This window comes from Pleurodeles waltl, chromosome 2_1, assembly GCF_031143425.1.
Source record: "Pleurodeles waltl isolate 20211129_DDA chromosome 2_1, aPleWal1.hap1.20221129, whole genome shotgun sequence".
Classification (NCBI taxonomy): Eukaryota; Metazoa; Chordata; class Amphibia; order Caudata; family Salamandridae; genus Pleurodeles; species Pleurodeles waltl.
Window position 1 is genome coordinate 197,297,208 of NC_090438.1, and position 26,613 is coordinate 197,323,820.

At 48.7% G+C, this 26,613-nt stretch overlaps 1 long non-coding RNA gene across 1 annotated transcript in view; it reads left to right on the top strand.

Annotated features, from left to right (window-relative positions):
• The first annotated feature begins 2,076 nt into the window (after window positions 1–2,076).
• LOC138258638 (uncharacterized) overlaps window positions 2,077–26,613 on the top strand; it is a 50,026-nt gene continuing 25,489 nt past the window's right edge. Inside the window, exon 1 of the long non-coding RNA XR_011198475.1 lies at window positions 2,077–2,199. This is a non-coding gene — a long non-coding RNA (uncharacterized lncRNA). The remainder of the gene's footprint in view (window positions 2,200–26,613) is intronic.

A 26,613-nucleotide genomic window follows, 5' to 3' on the forward strand; every position in this document is an offset into this window, starting at 1 on the left:
TGGAGTCAGTAGTCCATGTGTACTGGATTCCAAATCAACTTCCAAATCAAAGTAGACCGTAAAGGTTAGCAAAACTCCAATTTATTCTTGGAATGGAATATTCATCTTTTGTTAGAACAGAAAACAGCCAACACGTGTTTCGTCGTAGGAGAAAGTGATCCCCGCAACTTCCTCAGGGCTGTAAAAGATACCAGAATTCCAATGATCTGAATATTAGATTTACCTGGGAACAGAGCACTACTAATATCACCTTTTTGGACGTGGAACTCTTTATCCACAATGATCGAATTGAGAGTTGCTTTTTCAGAAAAAGTACAGTCTGCAATTCAATACTGCATGCAACAAGTTCACATCCCAGACACCAGATCAACTCGATTCCATATGGTGAAATGGTGTGAGCAAGAAGAAATTGCAGCTTGAATATGGATTTTAAGAATAGCATTGAGGACATGGAAGTTAGGTTCAAATCACGGGGCTATCCGTCATGCATTTTGGACAAAGCACACAGTAGAGCCATGCGCTTAACTAGGGAGGACACCCTTAGACACAAAGCCAGATCTACCAACACCAATTTGCGATGTATAGTCAACTAAACACACACCTCAGCAATTTTACGGAAATGTATGACCAAACACTGGCATGTACTAAAAGCTGATATAAACCTTAAGAGCTTAATTATTTTGGATTCCCCCGACCTTTACTTATCGCAGGGGAAGAACCCTTAAGAACATATTGTGCCCCAGTTATCCAGTTGCACACCAACATGAAGATTGGCTTACAAGTCGTAACAAAGGGTTCTACAAATGTGGACACTGCGGCATGTGCAAATGGACTAGATCAGGGATATCTACCTTTAACAGCCAGGCGGGCGATCAATTCCGCAATACTTCAAATATTACATGCAATAACAGTTATGTTATATATATGATTGTCTGCAAGTGCAGACTTTACTATGTGGGCAGTACTATCAGATCGCTAAGAAATTAGAGTGAGTGAACATTATAGGGCTCTCAGACAGAGGGATGATCGATATTCCATTGTAATACACATGAGTCAGTGACCCAAGCAGGGCCAAACCCAGAGTTTTTAATTTTTTGGCTTTGAGATTGTACATAGAGATCCCCGGGGAGGAAATAGGAATTAGCACTCAGGAAGCGTGAATGCTATTGGATTCTCAAGTTGAGGGCAGTGGAAGCAGGCCTCAATATAAACCATGAAATTGAGTATTTTTGGGTTAACATTGATTTGTCCCTTGTATTGATTATATATGTGACTGGGAGTGAGTTATACAATTATTTCTGTTTCTGCACTGTATGTTGATATAACAGACGAATGCTAATTGTATACTATCGCCAACTTTCCCAGTCAATGCTCTATATGCATCAATGAATCTGTTATTTGTATTGGTTTACTTAAGCTCCTATGAGCAGACCATGGAGTTATATGGATAATCGTCTGACCTCATTCATTTCTGGTATTGCGATGTTGCAATTATCTTAGAATTGATACTGTGTACTGTTGTAATGGACGTTGATTTTTCTTTACACCATTGTTAATTTTCTCCAAATAAGGTGATGTGTACATTTATGGCTTTCTGTGCGGAGGGCAATTCTTGTACATTATGCGGAGCTCTCTGAGTTGGAACTTGCGGTGAATGTCATGACACAAACATGAAAAGGGTAGCCTACTACATGAATGGGTACAATTATTTACTTTATGATGCTAAACAGACGTATTCTTTGATGGTTTTTCTGTCGTTATATAACTTTACCGCTTGTACTTTTCATTTTGGCTGGTGGATGGGGATGTTTAACTTCTCATCACCCATCTGTACTTTTCTGCATTTCATTAACAAAGCGACCTCGGGTCGGCATTCTGTAATTTCGTGCATACAATTGACATTTTATTAGTTTCAACACAACATTACTTCTTCTTTCGTAATGTTGACGAAAGGTCACACTTTATGAATGGGTCTCATAATCCTTACAAGATGGTGCCTGTGATTTTAGTTCCAATACGGGACATGTAACAAATATGGCGACCGGGATTTTGTGAGCGTTGTCCTTTTTTGCTGTTGTTTACTCCGACTGCCACCTTTATAAACGCAAGGCAGAGGGGTGCCGGTTGCGCTACATGCCGACCGGAGTTTTGAAACTTGGCTCCACGACACGCTATCACGTGTCACCTCAATAACGCCAGGTAAGCAAGGGTTTTATTTCCATTGCGATCGCGTTAAAACGCGTGTTGTGGCCATTTTACAGCAGTTTATCCCATAATTCTCAATATATGGTTTCTCTTTCTTTCAGTTAAGGTGGTGTTTACACACACACCCCTTACGAGTTTCTTTTTTGGATTTCCCTACACCGAGCTACTTATTTGGTAGATGTCTGTGTTCATTGGTTTGTTCAATTTTATTAGGGTCACCACCTTGGCTCCTTTTTCATTACTTTTCACATACCACTTTGGTTCTTTCACAGTTCACTAATTATAGGCGGCCTCAGAGGGATTATATTGCTACTCGGTTTCTAGAATCTTTGCATAATATCATATTGAGGTATGTTCCTCTATTCTGGAATTATATGTTGTTTTTTATTGCACGACCTACTTGGAATTTGGTTTTTAATACTTGTTAAGAACCTGGAGTTTAGTTTTGGGTTTTGATATTTCCATGGATTTCTTTCTCTTCACGTGGGTGTCTTGGTTTTCATGCTTTTTCCAATTTAGATTAAATAAATAATAGAATGTCTCTTTGAATTTTGTGATGTAAGTTTATAATTAATCAATAATTTAATTGTGGCCTATGTACTTTTAGATACACACAGGTTGTCACAGGGTCTTTTTGGCATATTAAGTTATTTGATTTCACAAAGTCACGTGGGTTGTTTTTTTTGCTGTATATTAATCTTATTGTAAAAACATTATTTCCTTGTATTATGTATATAATATATTATTTACGTCTTATCTAGAGTCATTTTGGTATCTTTTCCAGCCCTGAGGAAGTCGCGGGGATCAGTTTCTCCTACGACGAAAAACGTGTTGGCTGTTTTCTGTTCTAACAAAAGATGAATATTCCATTCCAAGAATAAATTGGAGTTTTGCTAACCTTTACGGTCTACTTTGATTTGGAAGTTGATTTGGAATCCAGTTCACATGAACTACTGACTCCACATTATTAAATCACGAGTGCCTTGACTTCTGTTGAGCTTGCTGTTGTCTCTCTTGAGATTATGTTGGAGGAGGGGGAAGATCCTCTTGCCAGGAGCACCGTGCTTAAAATTGTTTGAATTTTTTTACTAGCTTGGTGAATTTTGTGAGCGCTTTTTCCCTTTAATCTTCTTCCCATTGCTGTTGTTTGTTCCACAGTATCATTCTCCTTTTAACAATTATAATTTTTAGAACTGTGTGGGTTATCTTCAATATTGCATAATTTCTATTTTTAAACAATAGAAGACATAGCATTTAGGATATACTATCTGGGGCCTCTATGGGGCAGAAGGACTCTTTGCATGCATTTAACTGAACTGTGTTATACTTATCCCTTTGTTTCCACTTCCCTTCCACAACAGATTGATAATGGTGTGCTGCTCAGCGCAGCTAAGAATATTGCTGCGGTTTCTTTTGTGCAGTGTTTGTCTATGTCACACCTTTCCCCAATTCCCCTTTCCCATCCATTTATCGAGCCTGTAACCCTCTTCCTCTGGGCTGTGTGATTTATTGAGGTGTCACTTAATTTTACACCATAAATGAATCACACACTTGCTGGGGCAGGTGTGGTTGAAGCAACACCAACTCACTGCATGACCTTCTGCCTTCTTCTACTGGAGCAATACTCCACACCAGATCAATTAAATCATCATCATTCAGGCCTTGTGTGTGTGTTCTGGAAATGCTTAACCTGGTTCAACCACTTGAAACTGAGCCCACTTCTGACTCCATGATTTAGTTTCCGATGTTTAGTTTTTATATCTCCCCACCATTGCTCAGAAGAAATTGACATTGCTAAATGTTATTATCATATCAGGTCTGATTCTTCTTTGCTGTATGACAAATAGGGGGTTATTCTAACTTTGGAGGAGGTGTTAATCCGTCCCAAAAGTGACGGAAAAGTGACGGATTTACCACCAGCCGTATTACGAGTCCATTATATCCTATGGAACTCGTAATACGGCTGGTGGTATATCCGTCACTTTACCGTCACTTTTGGGACGGATTAACACTCCTCCAAAGTTAGAATAACCCCCATAGTGTCTATTAGAAATGGTGTCTCTGGTTGGCAGTCAGTTTGTACCCTGTCCAAGCAGGGACCCTCACTCTAGTCAGAGCAATGGAGAAACACACTTAGATAACCCCTACTTACCCCCTTTGGTAGCTTGGCACAAGCAGTCAAGCTTATCTCAGAAGCAATGTGTAAAGTATTTGTACAAACACACACAGTAATACAGCGAAAACACTACAAAATGGACACCACACCAGTTTAGAAAAATAGATAATATTTATCTAAATCGAACAAGACCAAAATGACTTACTAGCGCCTGTCCCTGCTGCCACCTGTTCTCCACCTCCAACTACTGCTGTGTCTAGTGCACTAGATCCTACAAAATAAATACAGCCACAATAGATCATTACAGTTCTATCTTCTATCATTCACTGCAAGAATTATGTTGTTTGTTAGAAAAGCAAGGTAGACAAATGATCAACCCCAAACGTTTCACAATGGAGGGGCCGAGTGAGCTAAGTCACTGAAGTGCAATAAAGGGGTGGAATACTTTGGTTAATCCAGGAGAACATCTGATTAAGTCTTGGTTCTTAGTTGGCAAATGCAATGGGCATGAGTAAGTCAAAGAAAACCTTCACGAACATGTGTAGGAAAGCTGACTTGGGCATACAATCTTATCGGTAGGGTACCTGTCCTAAAAATCTGTCATCTTAGTATCAAGTACCAGTCCGCAAGATATATAGTAGTAGAAGGGAAAGCTAAGCTTAAATAGTAACAAAGCAGAAGAAAGCTAATACAGACTGAAGACAGGAGGAAGTCAGGTACAGAAGAAACATGTAAATAGATAAATGCAGGGTTAACAAGAATTTAACAAAGCTTACATAGAATGAAAATAAGTACAAAAAAGTAAATAGGCACAGTTAAGCTAAAAGAAAAATTATATGAAATGAAGAGAGGTAAAAATAAAAATAAAAGTAGGTAAATAAAAGTAATATAACAGGAAGACCTAGTGGGGCCAGCTGATCCGCCAGCATCCGCACTGGTGGTGGCACTGGAAGTACTGGCACCCTCTCCTTCCAGACCCGTTGACGCTGTTGCTCTCTTGTTTCCTTTGGGTGCTGTGGTAAGACATAAAGAAGATAAAAATAAAAGATTAGTGGTACAGTTAATCCCCCCCCAAAATATTCGGACATATACAGTAATGTTGTACTTTCCTATATCAGATTGCCTTGCATGATGGACTCAACTCAAGTTGACCTATTACTTTTACTTTCCTAATTCCTACACCTAAGCCCTACTCCAAATTTCCTAACCTACAAGCCATATTATTGGTTACAAACGTTTGATGCAGGGCAGAGTGCAAGCCTTCTTACAGCACTTTCCTGCGTCAAAAGGAAAGGGCAGGAATGTGCTGTATCTACAATAGATATGGTGCATTCCTGTCCTCCTTTTCACCTGCAGTGGCGCACAGTGGGGTGCCATGAGCCAAAGCAGGCGCCTTGCACCATGATGCAAGGGTGCCTGCATAGAGGGAATGATTGTTCAAGGAAGTGACACCTTCCCATAAAAAATAATTGCAAGAGTAGTTTTCCACCGTAACAACCATGATACGCCTGCCTGTCACAGGGTGAGTCAATGCAGCGACTTGCATTGTGGAACAGCAACACACACAATAATAAATACAAATGAAGAACTATTACTCACCAAGCCCCAACACCTTGACTTCCAGCAGGTCGAGCAGATCCTGTACGTGGTTGATGATGTCCACCCAACTGTGCATCAACTGCTGCTTGGTGTACTGGCTCCCAGTGTGCCAACAAACCAGTCGGCTCACCCTCCCCACAGCAGTCCACGCTCCCAAAGGGAGTACCCCGAAATAGGCCTGCTGTCAGCAAAGAGGGAAGGTGGTGCTGCACAAAAAAAACTAGTCCTGCCACCTCCTCCTTGTTGAAGATGGGGCGAGGCTGCACCCCTTGTTAGCACTACCAACCACAAGGTAGGCGGCTGCTGCTTCCATCATCTGTCATGTGTTGGGTGGGGTGGGGTGAAAAGCTAAGAGAATGAAGGAAGGAAGAAATAGGAAAAATACACAAAAAGACAAAAAGTTAGAAAAAAATGAATTTTTTTTAATAGTAAAAATATAGGTTCAATAAAAATGAAAAAATATAAAATATACATAAATATATAAAAAACTAAAATAAAATAAAAATACAAAAAATATGTAAAAAAATAATAAATAAAAAAATATATTTAGAAAAATATATAAAACAAAATATAGGTTCAAAAACTAAAATATAATATATAAAATATAATAAATACAAAAAATTAAAATAAAATATAAAATAATGTATACAAAAAATATATATATTAAAATATAAAAAATATATTTATATATAAAACATAAAAAAATATATAGGTTAAAAAAAGAGGGTATTCAAATAAATAAAAATGTGGGATGAATAGTTTAGGAGGGTGGAGCATTAAATGGATAAATAAGGGATGGAGCGTGGTGCCATTTGTGCATAAATTTGATCTCAAATGCAATGCGAATGGGCCCTACAGAGAACTCCACCCACTCGTGGAACTCTGTGTTGCACAGATGGGTATTTTTGCAACTTTGCAGATTACTGAGCAGCACACCTCTGTGCACTCCACATACTCCTAGTACTCACCCTCCTGTGGCTGCTGTGCTGCCTTCAAATGCTAGGGTAATGGTAATAAGGGGGGTCATGGTCCGATGTGCACTCTGCCCACATAGGGAGGACAGTCCCAGTTGGGCCTCCACGATCTTCCAGGCCCAGCGTCTCAGGTCCTCCTACCTTTTTCTGCAGAAGGGTGCGCTGCCGGCTGTGGACCCCCAGGGTCCGCACCTTCTTGGCAATAGCTCTCCATATCCTCTTCTTTTGATGGGCATTGACCTGCATGGGTGCAAAAGACAAATCAAGAGATCATGTTCCCAAGTTTCATCACAAATGGTTGAGTCACATACATGTCAGTAACATCAAGCTAGAACTTTCCTATATGTCAATACTCCCCAAGACACATACACGCCAATAAGTACAGGGCCATGACTACAGACATTAATTTCCCAATCTGTAGAATAACCCACCACCCTGCTGAGGCCAAGCAATGACTAAGCAAGCTTACTGATCTCATGTGGGACCTGCTCTGGCAACCTGACTGACATGTGAGCCACCATGAGACACATAGGTGGTCATTATGACATTGGCGGTGACTGTTAAAGTGGCTGCAATACCGCCAACAGGCTGGTGGTAATTACCCCAAATTAAGGCCATGGCGGTGATAACTCCCATAGACAGCCAATGTACCACACCAACTGCCAGGGCGTTAATGCCACGCACCATGGCACTAGATAGCAACAGCCAGGCGGAAGACAAGGTACTGCCCACCATATCATGACACAGCAAACCGCCACGATTTCCGGGGCGGTACCAACGCCATCAAAAGCTTGGGGGAACACATCACAGGAGACCAAAGACTCTCCAACAGAGACACAAAGAAGATCAACACCGCCATGGGACCAGAACTTCAAGTGTTCCCAATGCTCTTCTATGCCATGCTCCACCTGGAACACCAATGCAGACGAAGATGACGATGGTGAGTACAGCCCCCTAGCACACAAGGGAGGAAAAGGAGAGTGACACACACACGCACGACACACACCATTCACACACACACCATACACACAACCAGCTGCAGACGTAAACCAATGGCACAGGACACACGGCATAATAATACAAGGGCTACAGGTTGGCAGTACTGTGATTGTAATTGCATGGCAGCAGCCACCATATGAACCAATTGGAGAACAAAGATAGATGAACAATTGTCCAGAAAGGACCAATGCCCAGTCCAAAGTACAAAAGGCCCACATGGCCACAGGGCACAGTCCGAACCCCAACTTTATCCTGACTAACTCTGCACAAAACTGTGCAGGGGCAACATCTTGGAAGTGGACAGGCACCTCAGGGGGAAGGTGGGGTGGAGGCACCTCAGCTGAAGTCGGGAACTTGCCCAATGGTTCTGGAGGGGGCTCCTTGCCCATTAGCCTATGCTGGGGAGTGCAAGGTCACAGTCTCTGAGGTGGAGAACTTGCCCACTGGTTCTGGAAGGGGCTCCTTGTACATCAGTCCCTGGAGGGTGGCCTACATGCCCTCTGCTGCAGGTGAGGGCTGCTGTGTCTCAGCAGGATATAATCTCCCCGTGCCCGGTGGTGGTGGTGGTGTTGGTACCCTGCCAGCCTCTGAAGGGGGTGAGGGCTGCTGTGTCTCAGCAGTGGATGAGGGCTTCTTCCCTTTCCTGGCTGGTGCAGTGGGATCCCTCCCTTTCCTGGCTGGTGGAGTGGGGTCCTTCCCTTTCCTGGCTGGTGGAGTGGGATCCTCATCTTTCCGGGCTAGTGGACTGGGATCCTCATCTTTCCTGGCTAGTGGACTGGGATCCTTCCCTTTCCTGGCTGGTGGACTGGAATGCTTCACTGTCTTGCCTCCACCACTAGGAGGTGCCTCCACTGTCCCCGTGGACTGTTTGGCTGAGGTGCTGGGCTGGGTATTTGGGACCTCGCTCTTACGGGCAGGACAGGGGGAGAGGGAGGGAAGAGGTCAAGTTGGGCAAAGAAAAGCTTCTTAGGGACAGTGGGGCAGGATGAGGGAGGAGGGATGGGAGTGGAGGTTGCAGGAGTGGTTGTTGGAGGAGTACGTCTACTGGACTTGGGTGCAGGTGCATGGGCAGTGTGCTGATGTGAGATGGATGGCTGATGGGTGTCTGCGTTTGTGTTCTTTAGGAGGGGGGCAGACAGGCTGGGAGAGGACACAGCGGATGCGTGGATGGATGTTGTGGAGGTGTCTGCTGATGAGGTGTGTGTGCTGCTTGGTGTGGTGAAGCTGGTGGTGGCTGTTGGAGCAGTGCATGCAGGTGTGAGTGTGGGTGTGACTGTGAGGGAGGTGGAGGAGGAGGGGGAGACAGTGGATATGATGTGGATGTGTGGGCAACTGTCTGTTGTTTGTGTAAGTGCTTGTGGACTGTAGTGTGATGCCTGGGTTTGAGTGTGCCACTCTTGTGTGATGTCTTGTGTGCATGCTCGTCTGTATGTGTGCATGGGATGGGTTGGGGTTGAGGAGACTGGGACTGGGAAGTGGTAGTTGGAGGGAGGATGGTAGGAACAGGGACAATGGCTGCCATCAGAGACGAGACCAGAGCCTGAATAGATCTCTGTTGGACTGTCAATCCACTGTGAATGCCCTCCAGGAATGCATTGCATTGCTGCATCTGGGATGCCAGCCCCTGGATGGCATTCACAATGGTTTACTGCCCTACAGAGATGGATCTCAGGAGGTCAATAGCCTCCTCACTCAGGGCAGCAGGGCTCTCTGGGGCAGGGCTTGAGGTGACTGGGGCGAAGGAGATGTCCACCCTCCTGGGTGAGCGGACACGGGCAGCTCACTGAGGAGCTACTGGGAGGGCGGTGCTGGTACGGGGGTGGCAGCTTCACCTGCAGCTGGGGTGGTCACAGAGGTGTCCGCCACCACCAGGGAGCTTCCATCGGAGGAGGAATCAGAGTCTGTTTTGTCACCTCCTGTCTCCGGCGTGGTGCTCCCCTCGCCCTTCGTCCCACTGATTCCCTCGGTGTCGGTAGACTCTGCCTCCTGGGTCCTATGGGATGCAGCTCCCTCTGTCACCGGTGCCCCTGCTCCTCCGCCAGATGATGCTAATGTACACATGAACAAGATGACAGAAGTAGAAAGATGAGGAAGGAGAGAAAGGGAACACTGGGTCAATTACAGCACCAAGACCACAGTTGGCATACACAGTACCATCACACACAGGGCTCAGGATTGAACACTATGCATTGCACTGGCATTCAATTGGCTATATGCCACGGCAAGATGAGGGCCAAACACCGCCCACTGCACCCCTCCTGGGACCCATAAAGCCCTGACTGACATGGAATGCAACCGAGCTAGGTTACCTGCATTTGCCATACACCATTACCCTTGAGCTGGATCACGCTGCCATGTCTATCCTGGCATTAAGGGGCACCCACTAACTCACACCCACCCCCCGGATCCCATGCCACCTACCAATTATTGTAGTAATGCCCACTGTACTCAACTCCTTATGCTGCTGTGATGCCCTCAAGTGCCCATCCAGCTCTGGGTAGGCCACTGCCAATATGCAGGCCATCAGGGGGGGTCTGGTTCTGAGGGGCACCCCTTCCTCGTTGGGAGGCTATCCCCAGCTGGGCCTCCGTGGTCTTCCATGCCCAGCATCTCAGGTCCTCCCACAGTTTCCTGCAGTGGGTGCTCTTCCTGCTGTAGATCCCCAGGGTCCTCACGTCCTTGGAGATGGCACACCACAATCCCTTCTTTTGATGGGTGCTGACCTGCAGAGGTGACACAGGAGGACAGCATTACACATACAATCCAGCCTGTCACACATATAGCCCACAAATCTCGTTTCCAACTCCATTGGCACACTCATCGCCCAGCGCACACCATGTACACTACCACTAAACATCCTCCCCCACAAATGACACGATGCCTGTACACACATCTCCATGCAACCTTCCCACATGCATCGTGCCCAAGGTGTACTCAGCTGTTGGTCTGGAGGTTCCTACAGCTGTTCATACTGGGGTAGGGCCCCATCCACCAAGCGCTCGAACTCCATCAAAGTGAAGGCAGGGGCCCTTTTCCTGGTCACACAGTCCATGGTAGGTTCCAGACACAGGTCACAGCAGCACACGCAGTGTAGGTGTTGTCCTGTGGAAAGTCAGGAATCAAATGATGTTATAGACAGGAAATGGCAGTCACGTCCGCAGCAGTGTACACCGTCACTGCCGCAGCTTATCCCCTTTGGCCACTGTACTCCATAGACCCCCATATTAGCCAATGAGGAATTGCACGGAGGTGCAAGACTGCCTTCTGCCATGATGCCCAACGACGGCGGAGTTATCTCACTTCCACCTGTCCCTAGATATAGGACAGGTGGTCACCATTTCATGGTGGTGGACAACATTCAGATCTTCCATAACTGCGTCATTGCCGAAAATTGCACATATATTGCCATTTCCACTGTCCCATTACATAAATGCTGAATGCACACTGAGGTGGTGGTTACATTGTTCAAATTGTGACAGTCTACTCACCATTGTGCCCCTTGTGTCCCTTACATACTATTGCGGATGAATAGGAGGAGGAGACAAACCCATGTGTTCAGCCCCCTTGTGGACTTGGCTACACTGGAGGACAGGCACACAATACTCACCTATGGACTGGACAGGGCCACAATCACAGAGCTGTGTGCCCAATTGGAGCTTGACCTGATATTAGCTACCGGTCATCCCACTGGGATCCCCCCTCTTGTGCAGGTTCTATCAGTGCTCCATTTCCTAGCAACTAGTTCTTTCCAAGTGACAGTGGGTGTGGCAGCAGGAATGTCACAGCCAATGTTCTCAATCGTGCTGGCAAGGCTATTGTCTGCCTTGGTGAAACACATGTGCAGCTGCATTGCTTAACGCCAGGTGGAAGATTTGGCCACTGTGAAGGCAGGATTCTATGCAATGGGACATATACCCAACATTATTGGGGCGATTGATGGGACACATATTACGTTTGTACCCCCACCAGAATGAACAGGTGTTCAGGAATCAGAAGAGTTTCCACTCACTCAATGTGCAAATGGTGTGCCTGGCAGACCAGTACATCTCCCACGTCACTGTCAAGTATCCTGCGTCAGTGCATGACACCTTCGTTCTGAGGAATAGCAGCATCCCAAATGTGATGGCCCAACTACAGAGGCACAAGGTGTGACTAATAGGTGAGCCAGAGTCCCCACCCACTGTATGTCAGTGTATGCCTTCAGGTATTATCCCCATGGCATTGTGTAAGGCTAATATTTGATCCTTAATACTCAATAGGTGACTCTGGTTACTCAAATATATTGTGGCTCCTGCCCCCTGTGAGGAATGCCAGGACAGAGGCTGAGAACCATTATAATGATGCACCTGGGCGAACCAGGAGAATAATCGAAAGGACCTTCGGCCTCCTGAAGGCCAGGTTCAGATGCCTGCATTTTACAGGTGAATCCCTGTGCTACTCACCCGAGAAGGTCTGCCAGATAGTAGTGGCATGCTGCATGTTGCACAACCTGGCCCTCAGATGACATGTGCCTTTTCTGCAGGGAGAGGAGACTGGAGATGACCCTGTGGCAGCAGTGGACCCTGAGAACAGTGAGAATGAGGAGGCAGAAGATGAGGATGTGGACAACAGAACATCAGTTATATGTCAATACTTCCAATGACACACAGGTGAAACAGTGGAACTGACCATTACTCTGACTATATATTTGTCTGTGTGGCTGTGGCATGAAGGCATTCACTTCCTTTGCATCTCAACTTACTGTCACCTATGGCTTGTCATTTTACAGATGTTGGTGATATGACAACAGTGTCCTGATGTGTTTACTACAGACAGCTACATGTCATTATTTGTATGCTATCACACTGTTCAGATCATTTGCACTTGATGTGACTGCTCCCATAAATGCACCTATTCAACACATAAAACAGTCTCACTCAAGTTGTGTTTAAGGGTGTTTATTGTAGTGCAAATAATTTGTGGGAAAGGTGCAATGGAAATGGGGTGTTGGTAGAGGAAAGTATTGTTCCAGTCTGTTTGTAGCACAGGTCCAGTGTCCAAGGGGCCATAGGGAGGGGAGCAAAGGTACTTCAAAGTGGACAAGGTGACAGGGTGGGACACAAGGGGGCAATTAGGAGAGTCTCATTTCCTGCCGGTGGTCTTGGCAAGTGTCTATGGCTTCTGCCTGGGTCGCAGGGAACGTTTGCGGGGTGGTTCACCTTCTGCAGGGGGAAGGGTGCTGGTGGCCTGTGGGTCCTGTGGAGGGGCTTTCTGCCCACTAGCTGCAGCGGAAGTGGAGGGCTGGTCAATAGACTGGCTAGTGGTAGGGGCCCGCTGGTGTGCTGTTGATTCCCACATGATGTTGGCCATATCTATCAGAATCCCTGATCATGGTGGTGTTGAGGGCCTGCAAGTCCTCCCTCATCTCCTGATGGTCTTCCTCCTTCAGCCGCTTGTTCGCCTACATGTTGGTAAGGATTTGGCCCATCGTGTCCTGGGATTGCAGGTAGGCCCCCGGGATCTTGGTGAGTGCCTCCTGGAGAGTCGGTTCACCCAGTGTCCCTGTTGACCTGTGCCTGTGTCTCCTGAATGGTGTGCCCACTGCCACTGTGCCCAGGTCCCTGATTGTCTTGGGGGTGAGGTGTAGACTGGGGTCCCTGTACAGGTAGGCACACTGCTGATTGACGTGTCCTGGGGACAGAGACTTGGGGACACTGGGTGGGTGCTGTGGTGTTGGATACTGATGGGGGAGGCTCTGTGGTTGACTGGGAGTGGGCTTGGGTGACCGACTGAGCAGTGGTCCCTAATGGGCGAGGTAGTTCATCAAGATCCAGACGTCCAGAGTTACTGTCATCACTGGGGCATCTTCTGTTGGGGGATTGGTTTGTTGTGGCACCTCCTCTCCACAGACATTTGCTGGGGCCCCTGTGGGGATGTAAGTGATGTATTATGCTTCATGTCTGTGACATATTGCACATCCCTAGCTTCCCCTCTATTGTTGCTGTTGCCCTGCCATCTTTGTTTGTGTATGGTGATGTATTGTGGGATTGTTAGTTCCCCTATGCTGTGCATGCATTTGTGATGGGTGTCCATGCAGGGCTGGGAGGGCTGTCCATACATTGGTATAGCATGCAGGGCTTGGCATTGGGGTTAGTTATATGTGTAGGTGCGGGATAAAGTTGAGTGATGGGAGTGAGGGTGAGGGGATGTGATGGCATGCAGGTATGGGGGTGATAAGTAGCAAATATTGACTCACCAGGGTCCAGTCCTCTGGCAACTCCAGTGAGTCCCTCATGATGCAGGATTTCCAGGACTTGCTCCTCCCATGCTGTGAGCTGCGGGGGAGGAGGTGGGAGTCCACCGCCAGTCCTCTGGATGGTGAGCTGGTGCCTTGCTGCTATGGAACATTCCTTCCCCTGTAGGTTTCATCTCTTCCTGATGTCATCCCTTGTTCTTGGATGCCGTCCCACGGCGTTCACTCTGTCCACGATTCTCCGTCATCGCTCCATCTTCCTGGCAATGGATATCTGCTGTACCTGTGCTCCAAACAGCTGTGGCTCTATCCTGACTATTTCCTCCATCATGACCCGCAACTCCTCATCTGTGAAACAGGGGTGCCTTTGTAAGGACATGGGTGCCGTGTGGTGTGTGTAGGTGTGTGTTGGGTACTGTGTTTGGGTGTGTGAAGTGGGGTGCGTGAAGGATGTATGGGTGTATGTGGTGTGTGTGTCTATTTGTTGCAGTGGTCTTGGTGTCAGTCTTGTGGCAATAATTTGTATTCGTAAAGGGTTGTGGGTAATGTGGGGAGGTGTTTTATAGTGCTGTGGGTGTGTGATTGTGGTGTGTGCATTAGTTTCAGGTGTGTGTTTTTGGTATTGGTCAATGTTGTGTAATTTTGTATTTGGGTGTCCATTCTGAGCACGCCGGTGTGCACCGCCACTGGTTTACCTCCATTGAATGTCCGCCGTGGTGATTCATGGGTCATTATTTGGGGGGTGTTGTTTTGTTGACGTAACTGTATGGGTGTTCCTACTGCTGCTTTAGCACTGACCTTTGGGCTGGCGGATTTGTGTTTGTTGCAGATTTCTGTCGGATTGGTGTGTGTGTCATAATTTGGGAACGGATGTTCACCTTTGCGGCGGTATGTTGTCGGCTGTGTCATGATGAGGGCCATCACACCTCTGTGACTTCTGAAAGGTAAATTCCTAAGGCATGAGCGGACCAACCCATTCATACTCTGTGAGAATGACTCTCTGCATACAGTCCCTACAGGCTACTGGCAGAGGACAAACTTCAACATTACACATGAGTAACAATGAAAAGACTGGCATGGTGGGTACCGAAAGTGTCTAGCTTGTCCATATGTGGACATTTGCAATGACAAATGCAGACTCATGTCCCTGCAGGGGGTGAGGTTCTGTGTTATGTGTCTGTATCACAGAACATGCTTTTGGATTGTTGTGTATGTGAGACAACATGTATGTGCATGGCAGCATGAGCTGAGTATGCATGTTGTATGTGTCTGTTGTGAGTAATGTGAGCCTTGTGTATGTTGCCTCTGAGATTTCTTCACACATCTGTCCATGCTAGACTGCTGTTCCCAAGGCATGTCATCACTCTCTCTGCTCTTCAGATTTCCACACACACCACATGCCAATTAGCTGTTGGCTACATGATGTACTGTCATGCATGAATGTGATAGGAATGTAGGCCCTCATTACGACCCTGGCGGTTGGCAGAAAAGTGGCAGTCTTACCTCCAACAGGCTGGCGGTAAAAAAAAATGGAATTATGACCATGGCGGTTTGACCGCCATGGTCATTCACCACTTCTCCGTTCCGACCGCCAGGGCGGAGACGACCGCTGGGCTGGAGACTTGGGTCTCCAGCCCGGTGGCCATCACAAGACCACCGGCGGTATCACATCCCGGCTGACCGCCATGGATTTCATGGTATTGGGAACCGCCATGAAATCCATGGCGGTAAGCACTATCAGTGCCAGGGAATTCCTTCCCTGACACTGATAGGGGTCTCTCCCCCACACCCCCACGTCCTCCCCCCACTCCCCTCACCCCCCTGCCACCCCCCAAAGGTGGCAGGACCCCCCTCCACACCCCTACCCCCAACATCGCAACCCAGACACACACTATACACGCATGCATACACCACCAACACACATACCCGCACAGATATCAACAAACATGCCAACAGCCACACACACAGTCATACACGCACACCCACATACAGACATACAAGTACACATCCATTCAGACATATAGGCAGATAGACATGCACACATTTCCAAACACAACACACCCCCGCATGCATACACGCACTCACACACCCCCTCTACATACTCACAGGCACACCTCCATGCACGAACACAACACACAACACCCCCCTCCCCTAACGGACGTTCAACTTACCTGTACCGTTGATCCTCCGGGAAGGGAGGGGATCCATGGGGGCTGCTTTGCCACCAGCACCCCGTCAACAGAACACCGCCACGCTGAATCACGGATCGTGATTCGGTGGGCGGTGTTCTGTTGACGGGGTGGTGGAGGTGGAGCAACCTCCACTTCCCCACCGACCGCTAGTATGGCTGCTGGCGGCTCTCCGTTTGGAAAAGGACGGAGGGCTGCCAGCAGTCACAATTCGCCGAGCGGAAAACCGCCTTGCAAAAAGACCCCTGAGGTTGTAATGACCACCGTAGTGCCATGTAGGTTCTGTCTGCTCAGCCTGCAGCGACCATGGCCTGTCACATGGATCTCCCAGTATGAGTCCTAGTCTACTCTGGGGGTGGAGTCACTGTGGCTATGCAACTGTGGCACCATGCCCTTCCTGTACCCCAACAGATCCTGTCATGTAGCCAATTTGAGGCTCTAGTGTAATATTCTGCCCAGATGTGTGTCTCTGACTCATGACAGGTCCCTTACTCCCACAGCCCTGTTGTCACCTTCACACAGGCCGTAATGTCCTGTGCAGGCTTATTGCATAACTGACATTTCCACAGTGCGGACAGTGTTTTGATTCCTGGGAGAGATGATATGTTACTCTGTAGCTTGGCCACATAACAGAAAATAGACAGTAAATGCCTTTGCTTGTTGGATGCCATCCCTGTAGGATGAACACATGTGTCCATAAGCATTTCCTGTGGTACAGATTTAACACAGAACCTCATCCCTTGAAGTGGCACTAGTCTGCATTTGTCACTATTGTGAGTCCGAAGTTGAGTGTACTCCTCCCACAGGAAATGGAAGGTGGCTGAAGAACAGCCAACAGAGTGAATATGTGGCACGCAGAGGAGTTCATTTAGGAAGAGGTCACTTGCTAGTAGTGGTGGGTGCCTTGCCTTCAGCACCTCCTGGATTCTTTGCTGGACTTCCCCGCTTGCATGTGGGATGATCTGCTGCTACAGAGGCAGGGGTCTCTGTGGTGCATTCTTCCCTCTGCAGCTGCTTGATCTCCCGGAGTTCTGCAAGTACCAGGCCCATCACGCCTTGGGACTCCTGACAGACCCCCAAGACTTGGCAGATGGTGTTATGGCAAGGACCATCCCCAGTGGCCTCACCCTGCTGGCCCACAACATCCCTCCCATACACCCTACCCCCATGGGCCTGTGTCCTTGCCACAGGGTGGCCCCTATTAGTGGTTCCAGGGCCATCATTATCTGAGGTGTCGTGCTGCGACTCAGGATCCTGGACTGGGGGCATAAGATGGTTTCCACTGTTCTAGGGACACAGATTAGGGGCAAATTGGTGCCTGTGATGTTCAATCTAACAATCAGTTTTTGTAAAGCGCAACTACTCACCCATGAGGGTCTCAAGGCTCTGGTGGTGGGTCTGGGTCTCATCCAAAGACCCATGTTTTGAGGTTTTTCCTGAAGATGGTGAGAGATGGGCTTTGTCTGAGGTGCGTGGGCAGGTTGTTCCAGCTCCTAGCTGCGAGGCATGTGAAAGCTCTTCCTCTGGCAGTGGTTTTCCAGATGCATTGGATGGTAGCTAGCGCCTGCTGGACAGAGCGGAGGGGTCTGGCAGTGTTATGGAACGAGATGCAAGGGTTCAGGTATGCCGGTCCGATGTTGTGCAGGCCTTGTAGGTGTGGGTGAGTAGTTTGAAGTAGATCACTTCTCTACTGGGAACCAATGGAGCGTCCTCAGGTTTGGGAGATTTGTTCTTGGAGGGGGATGTTTAGGATGAGTCTTGAGGCGGTGTTGGATGATTTGTAGTTTCCTGATGTTCTCTTTTGTGGTGCTGGCATACAGTACGTAGCCGTAGTTGAGCTTGCTAGTCAGTAGGGCGTGGGTGAATTTTTTGCGGCAGTCGACTGGGATCCATTTGAAGATTTTGTGGAGTTGGCAGAGGGTGTGCCAGCAGGAAGAGGTGACTGCGTTTACCTGTAGGGTCATTGATAGGGAAGAGTCAAGGATGATTCCTAGGTTGCGGGGGTGGTCGTAGTCAGAGTGGGTGATGCGCTGAGCGATGTGGGCCACCAGGAGTCGTCCCAGGCTGAGGTGGAGTTTCTGAAGATGATAAGCTTGGTCTTGTCTGAGTGAGCTTGAGGCAGCTCTCCCTCATCCAAGCAGCGACAGCTTTCATCCCAGTGTGAAAGTTCCTCTTAGCTTTGTCCGGGTCTTCAGTGAGGGATATGATGAGTTGTGTGTCATCGGCTGCCAGTGGGGCCATGTATATGTTGAAGAGCGTTGGGCTCAGGGAGGATCCCTCAGGGACTCCGCAGCTGACTTCTGTTGGTTTGGATATGTAGGGTAGGAGCCTGATGCTCTGTGGTCGTCCGGTGAGGAAGGAGTGGATCCATTGCAAGGGTTTTCTGCAGATTCCTGCATCGTGGAGTCTGGTGCATAAGGTGCTGTGGGTGACTGTGTCGAAGGCTGCTGAGAGGTCGAGGAGTATGAGTGCTGCAATGTGTTCGCAGTTGAGGAGTGTGCGGATGTCATTGATGGGTGCAAGAAGAGCTGTCTCTGTGCTATGGCTGCTGCGGAATCCAGACTGAGAGGAATCCAGAGAGTTATTGTCCTTAAGGAATTGGTGCAGCTGTAAGTTTATGGCTTTTTCCAGGACTTTGGCTGGCTAGGGTAGCAGCGAGATGGGTCGGAAGTTCTGGAGCTCTGATGGGTCGGCTGTGTTCTTCAGGAGGAGGCGGACATCGGCGTGTTTCCAGTCTTCGGGGAAGGTGGCTGTTGTGATGGAGCAGTTCAGCATCTTGCGGAGTTTGGGGGCAATGGATGCACTGGCTCTGTTATAGATGTGGTAAGGACAGGTGTCTGTTGGAGCTCCGGAGTGAATGCTATTCATGATGATTTCAGTCTCTTCTGTGGTGAGCGTGGACCAGCTGTGGATAGTTTGGGTGGGCTCTCAGGGCTGGATCGGTCATAGGTTCTGACGCTGGGTGGGTTCTGAGGGAGGAAGCTGTTGTGGATGTTCTTAGTCTTGCAGTGGAAGAAAGTGTCCAGTTTGTCGCAGTGGTCTTGCGATTGGGGGATGTTGGTGGATTTGGAGGGAGTATTGGTGAATTCGTAGATTACCATGAAGAGTTTTCTCATGTTGTGTGGGGAGGTGTTAATACATTCATGGAGTGTGGCTTTTTTTGCGTTCTTGATGCGTTGGTGATGGGTTGCAATAGCGGCTCTGAAAGAGGTAAGGTCTTTGCTGGTTTAGCTGGTTTTCCATTTCTTCTCTAGGCACCTGCAGGTGCGCTTGGATTCTTGGAGTTCAGAGGTGGACCAGGTGTTTTTTTTTGGGACACGCTTAACCAAAGTTGATCGGAGGGGGGCTAAGGAGTTGGTGAATTCAGTGATCCAGATTTGAGGTTGCGTGCAGCGGCATTGGCATCGTCAGTGGGGGTGATTTGGCGAGGGTCGTGTTGAGTTGGTCGTCGGTGATTCTGTTCCATTTATTGTGGGGGGCCCTGGGGATGTGGAGGCGACTGTTGGGTGTGGTGATGGAGAAGTGTATGCATTGATGGTCAGTCCAGTCAGGAGTAGAGGTATTCTTGAAGGTGATCCGGTTGCTTGAGGTAAAAATGTGGTCTAGTGTGTGTCCTGCGGCGTGCATGGGCATTGTGATCAGTTGTTTGAGGCCGAGGGTGGTGAGATTGTCGAGTAGGGAAGTAGTGTTTCGGTCATTACGGTCCTCAGAGTGGAAATTCAAGTTGCCCAGGAGGAGGTATTTGGTGGATGCCATGGCGTGGGGGCCGGCGATGTCTACAATGGCATTGATGAAGGCTGGGTGGGGGCCAGGCGGTCTGTAGACCAGGGTGCTGTGGAGGGAGGAGTTGTGAGTGGCGTGGATCAGGAAGTGTAGGTGTTCCATTGTGGCACAGTGTTCCTACGGCCGGGAGGATCAAGCCTTCCTTAGGAAGTTGTAGCTGTCTGGGATTGCGATGTCGATATCTGGTCCGGAGGTAGGGTTGGTGCAGGTCTCGGTTAGGAAGGCGATGTCTGGATGGGTGGAGTCGATCAAGTCCCAGAGGTCGGTGGTGTGCTTGTGGATGGAGCGTGTATTCAGAATAAAGCAGTCGATGAGGCTGTGGCGGGAGTCAGTGGCCTCAGGTTTGGAGTGTTTCCGGTTGTCTGTTGTGGCTGAAACTGAGGTTGCAGTTCCAGCAGGAAAAAGGTCCATGGGTGTCCTTAGGAAATGCGGTGCAGCAGGAGCTGAGATGTCCTATGTTAAGGTGTGGAGGGTCTTGGCATCGTAATGGAGGGTGGCCAGGGAATGGCTTGTCGGAGATCCAGGGTTCCTGGTGCTGGGCGAGGTCCAGGCCGGACGGGCGCAGACTGGCTTGCCTTTGGCTGCGGCCGCCAGTAAGAAAGGGAGGGAGGTGTGGGTTCTGGTCAGCTGGGAGGCGGGAGGGCCGGAAAAGCAATTTGCGGGGGGCAGAGAGGTGGGGCCTCAGGGGCAGCAGTGGCAAGGGGTAATGCGGGAGGGAGAAAGGGGAAGAGGTAATAAAAAATAATAAGAGCCAGAAAAAGTTAAAAACAAAGTGAAAGATAAAGGCAGGTGTAAAAGGCAGGGGTAAAGAGAGACAGAGAGAGACAGAGGATACTTACTTGCAGGTGGCCACTAGGCCACCAGGGATGAGGAGCAAGCAGGAGCCTGCAGGTGGAGGAGGGCCTTGAACTGAGAGTAAGGCAGACTCTTAGTTCATTCCCTGAGGCAGAGGCGGCAGCAGTAGTAGCAGCAGGAGGTGCTGGGGAGGGCAACAGACCATGGACAGGACGTCAGTGGAGTCGCCCTCTCACAGCGCTGCTGTCGCCATTAAAAAGGGAAGGAAGGTGGAGGGTCCGGTCACCTGGGAGGTGGAAGGGCAGGAAAAGCACTTCACAGGGGCAGAGGGGTGGGGCCATGGGGGAACGCGGGAGGGAGAAGGGGAAAGAGGGAATAAAAAATATTAAGAGCCAGAAAAAATGAAAAATGAAGTAAAAGTAGAAAGGCAGTAGTAAAAGGCACGAGTAAAGAGACACAGAGGATACTTATTTGCAGGTGGCCAGTAGGCCACCAGGGATGAGGTGCAGGCATGAGCCTGCGGGTAGAGGAGGGCCTCAAACTGAAAGTCAGGCAGACTGGTAACCAGGCTGGGAGGTATTGGTGTGGCCACAGTGAGATTCACTGTTGGGGTCTGACCAGGTTGTCCAGATGGGCCTGAACCATCCTCCACATCCAGAGATCCAGGAGTGTCTTCTTCACTGAGGGCTTCATCCATGGGGGTAGTGACAATCCTGTCTGTGGCCTCTCTATGCTCAGTGGCAGCTCGACTTGTTGATGTGAAAGATACAATGTTACAGGTTGTATTGTGATATCTATCGCCAAAGGTTTACAGTGACATTTTGTAAAGTCTGTGTACATAGCTGATTTGCAGGTTATCCTATTGTGACTGGTACCCGCGCTATTGGTTTCATTGACCGGACATTTGTGAAGCATGCTAATTCGAGGTAAGGCAAGCAGCTGCTGCATTTTAACAGGTCATTATCACGTGGGAGGATGGACAGATATTTACATCTTGCCACCAGTGCAGGTAAAACAGTGGATGTGGCTTTGACCATTTTGAGGGCTAGGTGATTGTGATTTAGGCAGACCCAAGACTTTGTGATTCGAGTCTTCATGTGGTCAGTGCTTTGTGAATGTGTCTGCTGCCAATAACATTCTGGTGATGCATCTTGAGGCCTTGGTAATCATTTTTGTTGTACACTAGGTGAGCTGTCTTTCCTGTCCTGAATGGTTTCATCTTGGCTTAGCAGTTCAAGAGGGAGCTAGGTGGCCAGACACATCTGTGAGTTGAGCATGATCTGCATCTTGGTCCCTCTCAGGTGAGTAAACATCTTTTGAGAGTGAGCGGGCAAGTGTTTTTGGACAAGTGACCACTGTTCTGCGATCTGTAGTCACTTGAACAGTGCCCCATGGGTACTGCATTCAGGTCATTACCTCCAGTTCCCAAAACTTGACAATGGTATCCTCCCAAGTAAGTAGACATCAAATGAGAGTTCATAAATAGGTGGCTTTGGGCAACTGAACATTATTTTTGTGGTTGGAGTTAGTGACCTAGGGCCATTTGGGCTTTACATTCAGGTCACTCCCTCTACTTCCCAACAGTTGGAAAATGTTATCCTCCCAGGTGAGTACACTTCATTTGAGAGTTCACTAATGGATGCTTTGGGGCAAGTGCACACTGGGGTGGTGATTGGATTCACAGGGACACGCCCTTCTGGGTGTTACAGTCATGTTACTCCCTGTACTACACAAAGTAAACAAAAGTTATTCTCCCAGGTGAGTTGCGAGTTAACGAACACTGAGCTTGTGTTCGACGTTGCAGAGACAGAGCCTCCTGGCCTTGGCAGTCATGTCACTCCCTCTACTTCATACACTTGATAAATGTCATCCCCCAGGTGTGTGCACTTCATATGTGATTTCCCAAACATGAGTCTTTGGAGAAGAGCACACTTGACTCATGGTTGGAGTGACAGTAAGAGAGCCTCCTGGGAGTTCCAGTCATGTAACTCTCTGTACTACATACACAATACTAATAGTTTCCTCCCAGGTGAGTACACTTCAATAGAGAGTTAAGACACAGGGGTCTTTTGAGGAGAGAACACTGGTCTAGTGTTTGGAGTTAAAGGAACAGTGCCTCCTGGGAGTTGCAGTCCTGACACTTTCACTACTCCCCAATACTTGACAAATGTTATCTTCCCAGATGAGCAAACTTAATTTGGGAATTGAAAATAAGTGGTCTCTGGACAAGAGAACACTGTGCTGGTGTTTGGAGTTACAGATACAGGGCCTGCTGGGAGTTGCAGTCCTGTCACTCTCACTACTCACCATACTTGACAAATGTTATCTTCCCAGGTGAGTAAACTTTATTTGGGAATTGACAAACAGTGGTCTTTGGAGAAGAGAACAGTGTTCTGGTGTTTGGAGTTACAGATACAGTGCCTGCTGGGAGTTGCAGTCCTGTCCCCAATATTTGGGGACACTGGTCTAGTGTTTGGAGTTAAAGGAACAGTGCCTCCTGGGAGTTGCAGTCCTGACACTTTCACTACTCCCCAATACTTGACAAATGTTATCTTCCCAGATGAGCAAAATTAATTTGGGAATTGAAAATAAGTGGTCTCTGGACAAGAGAACACTGTGCTGGTGTTTGGAGTTACAGATACAGGGCCTGCTGGGAGTTGCAGTCCTGTCACTTTCACTACTCGCCATACTTGACAAATGTTATCTTCCCAGGTGAGTAAACTTTATTTGGGAATTGACAAACAGTGGTCTTTGGAGAAGAGAACAGTGTTCTGGTGTTTGGAGTTACAGATACAGGGGGTCATTCCAACCCTGGCGGGATGACCACGGAAGCACCGCCAACAGGCTGGCGGTGCTTCCCTGCCCATTCTGACCGCGGCAGTAAAGCCGCGGTCAGAAAAGGGGATCCGGCGGTTTCCCACCTGATTTCCCCTGTCTGGGCTGAATCTCCATGGCGGCGCTGGAGATTCCGACCCCCTTCCCGCCACCCTGTTTCTGGCGGTTTTTACCGCCAGGAACAGGATGGCGGGAACGGGTGTCGTGGGGCCCCTGGGGGCCCCTGCACTGCCCATGCCACTGGCATGGGCAGTGCAGGGCCCCCCTAACAGGGCCCCAGCATGATTTTCTCTGTCTGCATAGCAGACAGTGAAAATCGCGACAGGTGCAACTGCACCCGTCGCACCCCTGCAACACCGCCGGCTCCATTCGGAGCCGGCTTCTATGTTGCAGTAACTTTCCCGCTGGGCCGGTGGGCGCTCCTTTGGCGGGCGCCCGCCTGCCCAGCGGGAAAGCCAGAATGGCCTCCGCGGTCTTTTGACCGCGGAGCGGCCAAATGGTGGTGACCGCATGCCGGGCGGCTACCGCCGCCAGCCGCGGTCAGAATGACCGCCACAGTGCCTGCTGGGAGTTGCAGTCCTGTCCCCAATATTTGACAAACGTTATCCTCCCAGGTGAGTAAACTTCATTTGGGAATTGACAGTGGTCTTTGAACAAAATAACTGTGCTGGTGTTTGGCATTACAGATAGAGGGGCCTGCTGTGAGTTGTAGTCCTGTCACTCCCACTACTCCACAATACTTGACAAATGTTAACCCGCCAGGTGAGTAAACTTCATTTGGGAATTGAAAAACAGTGTTTTTTGGTCAAGAGAACACTGTGCTGATGTTCACTAACAGATATGTTTGAGCAAGTGACCAATGGTCTGGTGCTTCGAGTTATAGGAACACAGCCTGCTCGGAGTTACACTTATGTCAGTCCCTGTACTACACACACCATACAAATGTAATCCTCACAAGAAAGTACACTACAAATGGGAGTTACCAGACAAGGGTATTTGCTGGTGGTTTGATAAACAGTGACAGTGCCTCCTGGCCTTAGCAGTCATGTCAGTCCATGTTCTGCATAACATTACAATTGACATCCTCTCAGGTGGGTACTATTCAATTTAGAGCTGAGACAAAGGGGTCTTTTGAGGAGAGAACACTGGTCTGGTGTTTGGAGTTAGAGGAACAGTGCCACCTGGGAGTTGCAGTCCTGTCAGTCTCACTACTCCCCAATACATGACAAATTTGATCCCCCCAGGTGAGTAAACATCATATGGGAATTGAGAAACAACGGTCTTTGGACAAAATCAATCAATCAATCAGGGATTTGTAAAGCGCACTACTCACCAGGGTTTCAAGGCGCTGAGGAGGTGAGGGAGGAGAAGACGTGAGGGGGGGAGGTGCTGCTACTGCTCGAACAGCCAGGTCTTGAGAAGTTTCCTGAAGGTAAGGAGGTCTTTGGTCTGGTGCAGGTAGGTGGGAAGAGTGTTCCACGTTTTGGTAGCGAGGTGCGAGAATGATCTATTGCCAATTGTAGTTCTGCGGACGTGTGGGACCGTTGCGAGGGCGAGGTCGGCGGACCAAAGATGCCAAGTCGGGGTGTAGAAGGAGAGTCGTCTGTTGAGGTATTCTGGTCTGGTGTTGTGCAGTGCTTTGTGAGCGTGGGTGAGGAGTTTGAAGGTGATTCTCTTGTTGAGTGGGAGCCAGTGCAGGTTTTTCAGGTGGTCTGTGATGTGGCAGTGGTGGGGGATGTCCAGGATGAGGCGTGCGGAGGTGTTCTGGATGCGCTGCTGCCTCTTCTGGAGTTTGGCTGTGGTTCCTGCGTAGAGGGCATTGCCGTAGTCCAGCTTGCTGCTTATAAGGGCTTGGGTGACTGTTCTTCTGGTTTCAGTGGGTATTCATTTGTAGATCTTTCGGAGCATGCAGAGGGTGTTGGAGAAGGAGGAGAAGATGGTGTTGACTTGCTGGGTCATGGATAGTGAGGGGTTCAAGATGTATCCTAGGTTGCGTGCGTGGTCGGTGGGAGTCTGAGCGGTTCGGAGAGTGGCAGGCCACCAGGAGTCATCCCATGCGGAGGGGGTGGGACCAAAGATGAGGACTTCCGTTTTTTCAGAATTGAGTTTGAGAAAGCTGCTCTTTCTCCATTTGGCGATGGCCTTCATTCCTTCATGGAGGTAGGTCTTGGCAGAGTCCTTGGTAAGGTAGAGGATCAGCTGGGTGTCGTCGGCATATAAGATGATGTTGAGGTTGTGGGATCGGGCGATGTGAGTGGGGCCATGTAGACATTGAAGAGGGTCAGGCTGAGAGACGAACTCTGTTTTACGCCACAGATGATTTTGGTGGCTTCCGAGTGGAATGGGGGGAGGCGGACTCTCTGGGTTCTGCTGGTGAGAAAGGCGGTGACCCAGTCCAGGGCTCTGTCGCGGATTCCAGCATTGCTGAGGCGTGAGCGGAGGGTATGCTGGCAGACAGTGTCAAATGCGGCCGAGAGGTCCAGGAGGATGAAGGCCGTGATTTTGCCGCTGTTCAATATGGTTCTGATGTCGTTTGTGGCGGCGATAAGGGGGGTTTCGGTGCTGTGGTTGCTGCTGAATCCAGATTGGGAAGGGTCCAGGGTGCGGTTCTCCTTTAGGAAGTGGGTTAGTTGTCTGTTGATGGCCAAAAGAACACAGTGCTGGTGTTTGGAGTTACAGATACCATGCAGGGCCTGCTGGTAGTTGCAGTCAGTTCCTCCTCCCTAGTACACACACTTGACCAATGTTCTCCCCCCTGGTGAGTACATTTCAATTGAGAGTTCACTGACAGATGTATTTGGGCAAGTGAACACTGTTGGAGTTAGAGAAACAGGACCTGTTGGGAGTTGTAGACATGTCACTCCCTCTACTTCCCAACACTTGACA